Below are 8,345 nucleotides of genomic sequence, written 5' to 3'. Positions count from 1 at the left end.
TGTTCCTAGTGTAACTGAAGAATGTAATAGATTTGCTTTAAAATATCAACATAGACTGGAAAATCACTGCAATTCACTGGCCATAAACCTTCTTGACACCAGTCTTCATCGCCGACGTCTGAAAAGGCACCACCCCCTTGACCTTCCATTTAGACCACCGAAGGAGTTGTAGCTGATACTTACTTGCAAATACCTACATACTTCTTGACTGTTGTCCGCGTTTCTTATATAGTAAGGTGCTTTGACCAATCTACGCAAAGTAATACTTTGGAAGCGTTGCAGTATATCAATATTGGAAGTTGAGGCTGTACCCCACAGCTGGATCCCATACGTCCATATAGGCTTCAGAATGACCTTATACAGCATGGCTTTATTCCTAAGGTTCAATTGCGATCTGTAGCCCAGCAACCAATTCATTTGACGAAGCTTAAGGCTCAGCTGCTTTCTTTTGATTTTGATATGTTCAGCCCAGGTTAGTCTTCTATCCAGAGTTAAGCCGAGATATCTGACTGAATTAACTTCAGGCAGTGTTAAGCCATTTAGCCGGACTTCTGGACAATTTTTTGTGCGGGTTGCAAATGTGATGTGTGATGACTTACTTTCATTAAAGACAATATTCCATCTTTTCAACCACGGTTCTAGTTTTGCCAGTTGTAGTTGAAGGATTTCTGAAGCTTCAACATAATTCGAAGAATTATGGAGAAATTTGCCAAAACATGCCGAATTGCATAAATTACTGCCTAAAGAAACTCCCATCATCTGACCACAATGCCCGCAACAAGGACTGCCATGTCTTCTTGTCGAACAAGAAAGTCCAGGCATTAAGACCCTACAAAAAGTTGACAATAGGACAGTCTGGTCAATATACAATCGAAGACACCACGATGGATATCTCTACTCGTCAGCAGCGAAATCCAATCTAGCCAACTCTAGCCAAACGACGACAAGGAAACAATTAACTATGCCCCAAACGAATTTGAAACACCAACATCCATGAACATCGACCCAGACACAGACTAACCTATGTCATCCAGCTCGGAAACTCCTAAACTGCTAAAAAACCGGTAAAAATCCTTCCGCTCAACTCAACAAATAGAACTAAAAGACTTTTAAAAAATGATCAGATCGCAATTATCACCAGGTCGAAACTTAAATTGCCTTGCCTCAATTGATACAAAAACAAGACAGTAACAATAATTAATGAATCTGCGGTTTGTGATTTACGATCGTGCAACATTCAATCAGATGCAAAGTGTAGCAAAGCTAACATTGATGAATAACGGGTATTGATGAAGACGTTATAATCCGGTGTTCAATATTACTGCAGTGTTTAGCATCAGGTTACAAAATCAATGCGCCAAAATTTGGAGAATATGCACTTGATACTGCCAGAAAGCTGATTAAGTTGTATCCATGGTACCACCATCCGTACACAAAATTTTGATTCATGCTCCAGATGTGATAAATTATGCACTTGAATTATCTGAAGAAGCTGCAGAGTCTAAAAATAAAGACATCAAAATGTTTAGAAGGCAGCACACCCGAAAGACTTCTCGGATTGACACAAATATAGATTTGATGCATAGATTACTTCTGAGTTCGGATCCATATATTACCGGCCCATATATTACCGGCCATTCTAAAAAAATCCGTCTTATCAACATCAGCATTTCAAATACTCGAAGACTTCAACTGAATATTTAATATCTTGCTATTATTTAATTTTAAAAATTTTATTTTGTTTGGCTATAATTTGTATTTTAGTTTCTTATTATGTTTTTTTTTATTTATTTTGCTGTAATTTACTAGTAATAATTAAAACTAAGGGATTAGTATATGTGGACGATTAATATTTGTGCGCGACTTGTTCCTCTTAAAATAGTATTTAAATGTAAAAATACTTTAATAAAAAAATTAGACACTGAAAATAGGAACGCGTTTAAATTTTGGTCCGATATTTTGTATGAAAGCTATAGGATATAGTCGGGCGATATGTCCAATTTTTTTCCATAATTAAAACATCTTTATAGAATTTTGGGGAAAATTTCGTAGCAATATAACAACTAGAAGTATTTTTGGCCGCAACTCCCATACTGGCGGAACCACAGTGCATCGCCGACGTTTGAAAAGGCACCACCCCCTTGATCTTCCATTTAGACCACCGAAGGAGTGGTAGCTAATACTTACTTGTAAATACCTACATACCTATCAAAAAAAATTGACTGTCATTACTATTATCATATAATTTACTTATTATCTTTAATTTAGATAGATTGTAAATAAATAAATTTTAAAAATAAAAAAATGCAACCCGCACTAAAAATTGTCCAAAAAGTCAGGCTACTGCCTGAAGTTAATTCAGTCAGATATATTGGGCATGAGGCAGCTAGCCTTTGCACTGTTCCGCGTCACACTAGCCCAGAGCATCGACACTGACCGAGAAGGGATGGACACCTGTACTCTGATGAAATAACACATCAGCTAAGAATAAAACGTCGTCTACGAAGAGTTTGGCAACAAAGTCGAAATCCCAGAGATAAAGCAGCTCTTAATCGTGCAGGCAAAGATTTGAAAACACTCATATATATTTTTTTTTTTTTTTTTTTTTTTTTGCCCGAGTATATTTAAAATCTGTCCGTGCAGGGACAATCATTAAATTTTATGATTACATTGACAAGTTAAAGAAATTTAATTTTTAGGGTAGGGATAGGAAAAAGGTCATGGGATGCCTTAGCCTGGGTCTCTGAATGGCAAGTCCAGGGGATGGTAACGCTTGAGTCTTCTAGTGGTGGTGCTGTTGTCCAGCAAGTTAATGGCCAGTGGGTTGTCATGGTCTGACAGTTTCGCCATGTAATTGGTGCTAATCCTTTTGATCTCCTCAGCCACCCATGGGATCTTCAGCGTCGTGTGCAGCTCTTCATTGGTGGTTAGGAAGTGTGCTCCAGAGGCTATGCGCAACGCCTTGTTTTGCACTCGTTGGATAGCCGCAATGTTTGTGTTGGAGGCGGTACCCCAGAGCTGGATCCCGTAGGTCCATACAGGCTTGATTATAGCCTTGTATAGCAGTAGCTTGTTCCTCAATTTTAACTTCGAGTGCCTCCCAATAAGCCAGTAAAGCTGCCGTAGCTTATGGCTGACTTGTGCTCTCTTCGCCTTAATGTGTTTGCTCCAGGTGAGCCGTCGGTCGAGAGTGAGCCCCAGGTATTTTACAGAATCGCTATGAGGAATCACCACTTGGTTAAGGCTGACCGGCGGACAGTTCCCCTCTTCTTTTGGCAAAAGTGGCGTGGGAGGATTTGTCTGCGTTCACCACTATGTTCCACCTGGCCAGCCATTTGCCGTACGCATCCAACTGTTTTTGAACAATTAGAGAAGCTGTTTGCCTGTTAGCAACTGCGAGGAAAGCGGTGTCATCTGCATATGTAGCCACCAGCAGTCTGTCGTCATTGATGACCGGTAGGTCTGCCGTGTAAATGATGTAGAGGGTGGGGCCCAGTACACTGCCTTGGGGTACTCCTGCATTGATTTCCATAAGGTCGGATTCTTCGTCTCCACATCGCACGTAGAAACTCCTTTTGTGCAGGTACGACTTGAGAAAAAGGTAGTACGGAGCAGGGAGTACCTTTTTTAATTTGTACAAAAGGCCTGTGTGCCAGACCCTGTCGAACGCCTGTTTTACGTCCAGAAGGACCGCTGAGCAATATCTTTTCCTCTCATGTGCCTGGAGGATTCTTTCGACTAGCCGATGGCACTGTTCAGGAGTGCCATGGCAGCGTCTGAATCCGAATTGGTGGTCGGGCAGCAAACTGTTGTCTTCCATAATTGACAGTAATCTTCGCAAAAATACTCTTTCGAGTACTTTGGAGAACACTGTCAACAGGCTAATTGGACGATATGACCAAAGTTCACTATCAGGTTTGCCGGGCTTGGGAATGAGGATAATCTCAGCGCATTTCCATTGAGTTGGAAAGTGTCCGATAATTAGGCAGGCATTGGCAATTTGTGCGAGCAGTGTGATACAATTTGGCGGAAGCGCCTTAACTGCAGGAACGCCGATGCCGTCGTATCCTGGGGACTTTTTGTTTTTCAGACGGACAACCTCATCTAGTACCTCATCAGCACCCACCTCGGGGACAGGCAGATCCATTTGGCAGGGAATATCAAGAAATGAAGCCGTATCACTCGAATCCCTGGCAGAGCAGATGTCGAACGATGTGAATGTGCCGCGGAGGTGCTCAGCAAAGGCGGTCGCCTTGTCCATATCGGATCTGCACCATGAGCCAGCCGCATTTTTCACTGGAGCTAGCCTTTTTGCTGGTCGTGTCAGGAACTCAGTGGCATTCCAGAGATTGTGGACCGGATCACCTGGTTCAGCCTCCTCCAGGAAATTGTCCAAACATTGCCTCCTCATGCTGTCCAGCATCTCCTTCAACTCCTTAACCGCTCTGTTAAGTGCTGTTTTGTCCCGTGGGTTGCGACTTAGGTGCCACACACGTCTAAGCCGCCGCTTTTCTGCGACTTTTTCAGCCACGGTCCGAGACCAAAGGTATTTGTCCCTGCTGGGAGAGTTTTGAGTTGGTCTCCTTAATGGCGTGGCGATACTTGCTGCCTCATGAATTGCCCTTGTCAGGTACTCGACCGCCTCGTCAACGTCTTCGCTCGAGCTGAGCTCCAGATTTGAGTCCACATGCTCCTCCAGGTGGGAGCGGTAACGGCTGACGTTGGTGTATTTAGTAAACATCCTTGGCCTTGTGGACTTTGTCTCCGTTGGAACATTGACTAGGAACTCTACCGCGCTGTGGTCAGAGGAGAGGTCGAGGCAGCTCCTCGTTTCAACTCTCCTTGGATCTATACCTTTTGACAAAGCAAAGTCGAGTAGATCAGGCAGCTTACTCAGATCGGTCGGCCAGTAAGTGGGCTCTCCTGATGTGTGGCAGTCCAATCTGCGTTCGCAGATGCAGTAGTATAAGCTTCTTTGGGGTTGTTTAGCCTAGAGCCCCACCAGGTATGTTTGGCATTGAAGTCGCCTCCAATCAGATACCTATGGCCTAGGCAATCCAACATCTGGTGGAACAAGGTTGAGGTGACAATGCTGCGAGGTGGTATATAGGCAGCTGCCACCACCAGATCTCCCAATGGACTAGGGATTTTCACACTTGCACACTGACACCAGGGCTCCTGTAGTGGGGAAAGCTCATAGAACTTCAACCCACTTTTAATCAGAACGGCCGCTCCACCTCTTCCTCTTCCGTTTGGATGGATCGCATGAACGAGTTCGTAGCCTTTAATTTTGAAGAAGGTATTTTGATTGAAGTGGGTTTCGGCAACTAGCAGGATGTCAATGTGGTTCGTCTTTAAATACTGTTCAACCTCTGGCCTCCTAGTACTCAGGCCGTTGGCATTCCATAAGGTTATGCGAAGATTTATTTGCATACCTTATTTATCATGGTGTGAGGGAAGTGAGGAGATTTGTAAGGAGGGAGAATTGAGCAATCATTTGCTCCATCATGACTTCCATGCGATGGAGCAAATGAAGTTAATTCAGTCAGATATCTCGGACTAACTCTGGACAGAAGACTAACCTGGGCAGAATATATCAAAATCAAAAGGAAGCAGCTGAGCCTTAAGCTTCGTCAAATGAATTGGTTGCTGGGCTACAGATCGCAACTGAACCTTAGGAATAAAGTCATGCTGTATAAGGTCATTCTGAAGCCTATATGGACGTATGGGATCCAGCTGTGGGGTACAGCCTCAACTTCCAATATTGATATACTGCAACGCTTCCAAAGTATTACTTTGCGTAGATTGGTAAAAGCACCTTACTATGTAAATCATTAGTAGCACAGATCCAATCAATGATGCAACTCATGCAAGCACAATTTATGCAGATGACGCAAATGATGAACGCGATCCTATCTGCATTATGCAAATAGATCTCAAATTGGTACTCTGGAATGCTAACGGCCTATGTAAGAGTAGGCCCGAGGTTGAATTGTACATCAAAAGAAACAACATTGATGTTTTATTAGTCTCCGAAACTCACTTCACTGACAGATCTTACTTTAACATAAACGGATATAATACAATTCACGCCAATCATCCTAGTGGCAACGCAAGAGGTGGTGCAGCAGTAATCATAAAATCGAATATTAAATACTCAGAACGTAACCCTATTATTGAGCATTGGTTTCAAGCAGCAGTAATGTCGATTGACACTCCATCTGGAAGTCTGGTACTGGCAGCAGCGTACGCACCACCTAGGCACATCATAACGTCAAATATGTTTTCCCAAATCTTCTTACAAATGGGTCGCAGGTTCTTAATTGGAGGCGATTTTAATGCAAAAAATACATGGTGGGGATCCAGACTATGCAATCCGAAAGGCATTGCACTTTTATCATGTATTCATTCAATGAACCTCACTACACATTCATCAGGAAATCCAACCTACTGGCCAACGGACCCGAACAAAGTACCCGATGTTCTTGATTTTGCAGTGTCTTGCGGAGTGAACAGTAACCTAATACATATCGAGAACGACCCGGACCTGCTATCTGACCACTGTGCTGTACTATTAAAAATAAACGTGCCCATACTAAACACGTCTCGAACAACTAGGTTGCTAAGAAAAAGCTCGAACGTCGATATTTTCAAAGCAACTCTAGAGGAGTTGCCAACCTTGTGCTGAATTCTGGTGAAGAAATTGAAGAAGCAGTGGAAATGTTCACACGCAACATCCATGAGGCAGCTAACCTTTGCACTGTTCCGCGTCACACTAGCCCAGATCATCGACACCGACCGAGAAGTGATGGACACCTATACTCTGATGAAATAACACATCAGCTAAGAATAAAACGTCGTCTACGAAGAGTTTGGCAGCAAAGTCGAAATCCCAGAGATAAAGCAGCTCTTAATCGTGCAGGCAAAGATTTGAAAACACTCATATACGCACTGCGCAATGAAGCTATTGCCGAATACCTTCGACATGCTGAACCTAATGGATTGGAGCACAATCTCTGGAATAACACCAAATACCTTAAGAGACCAACCAAACGGATCCCAGCTCTTTTAAGTTCAACTGGCTCTTGGTGTCGTTCCAATGAGGAAAAAGCAGAGACTTTTGCTATACATCTTCAGAATACATTTACTTCATTTAACTTATGCTCAGCTGTGGATGTCATCAATACACAAGCATTTGTAGAGTCGCCCTGTCAAATGGACCTGCCGATTCAAACAATCCAGGAAGATGAAGTAAAAGAAATAGTGTCCAACTTAAAAATCTCCAAAAGTCCCGGTTATGATTCCATCGATGCTTTAACTCTGAAATATCTACCTCCACGTGCAATTGCCTTTATCACGGTAATCTACAATGGAACATAGTGGTGAACGCAGACAAATCCTCCCACGCCACTTTTGCCAAAAGAAGAGGGAACTGTCCGCCGGTCAGCCTTAACCAAGTGGTGATTCCTCATAGCGATTCTGTAAAATACCTGGGGCTCACTCTCGACCGACGGCTCACCTGGAGCAAACACATTAAGGCGAAGAGAGCGCAAGTCAGCCATAAGCTACGGCAGCTTTACTGGCTTATTGGGAGGCACTCGAAGTTAAAATTGAGGAACAAGCTCCTGCTATACAAGGCTATAATCAAGCCTGTATGGACCTACGGGATCCAGCTCTGGGGTACCGCCTCCAATACAAACATTGTGGCCATCCAACGAGTGCAAAACAAGGCGTTGCGCATAGCCTCTGGAGCACACTTCCTAACCACCAATGAAGAGCTGCACACGACGCTGAAGATCCCATGGGTGGCTGAGGAGATCAAAAGGATTAGCACCAATTACATGGCGAAACTGTCAGACCATGACAACCCACTGGCCATTAACTTGCTGGACAACAGCACCACCACTAGAAGACTCAAGCGTTACCATCCCCTGGACTTGCCATTCAGAGACCCAGGCTAAGGCATCCCATGACCTTTTTCCTATCCCTACCCTAAAAATTAAATTTCTTTAACTTGTCAATGTAATCATATAATTTAATGATTGTCCCTGCACGGACAGATTTTAAATATACTCGGGCAAAAAAAAAAAAAAAATTTAACTTGCTGTTATCATTTTTCGGTCTTGATATCTCTGTCAAACTGTTTGAACTAAAATAATTTCTAATTTCTCTGTCTGCAAATACTTTTACGTGTTAAAATTCCTAATTCCTGTGGTTGTCGAGTTGCGATCTACCATTTGCTGAGTGCTGACGTGCCTATTTCTTGGTGTCTCACCACCAGGTGTGATGTGTGACGATGGTGATGCGTGTGTCAAAGACACTGTTCCGGTGTCTTGGCAAGTAAT

Source organism: Drosophila ficusphila, unplaced genomic scaffold (assembly GCF_018152265.1).
Source record: "Drosophila ficusphila isolate 14025-0441.05 unplaced genomic scaffold, ASM1815226v1 contig_1, whole genome shotgun sequence".
NCBI classification, from domain to species: domain Eukaryota; kingdom Metazoa; phylum Arthropoda; class Insecta; order Diptera; family Drosophilidae; genus Drosophila; species Drosophila ficusphila.
Note: the sequence above shows the minus strand (reverse complement) of the source record.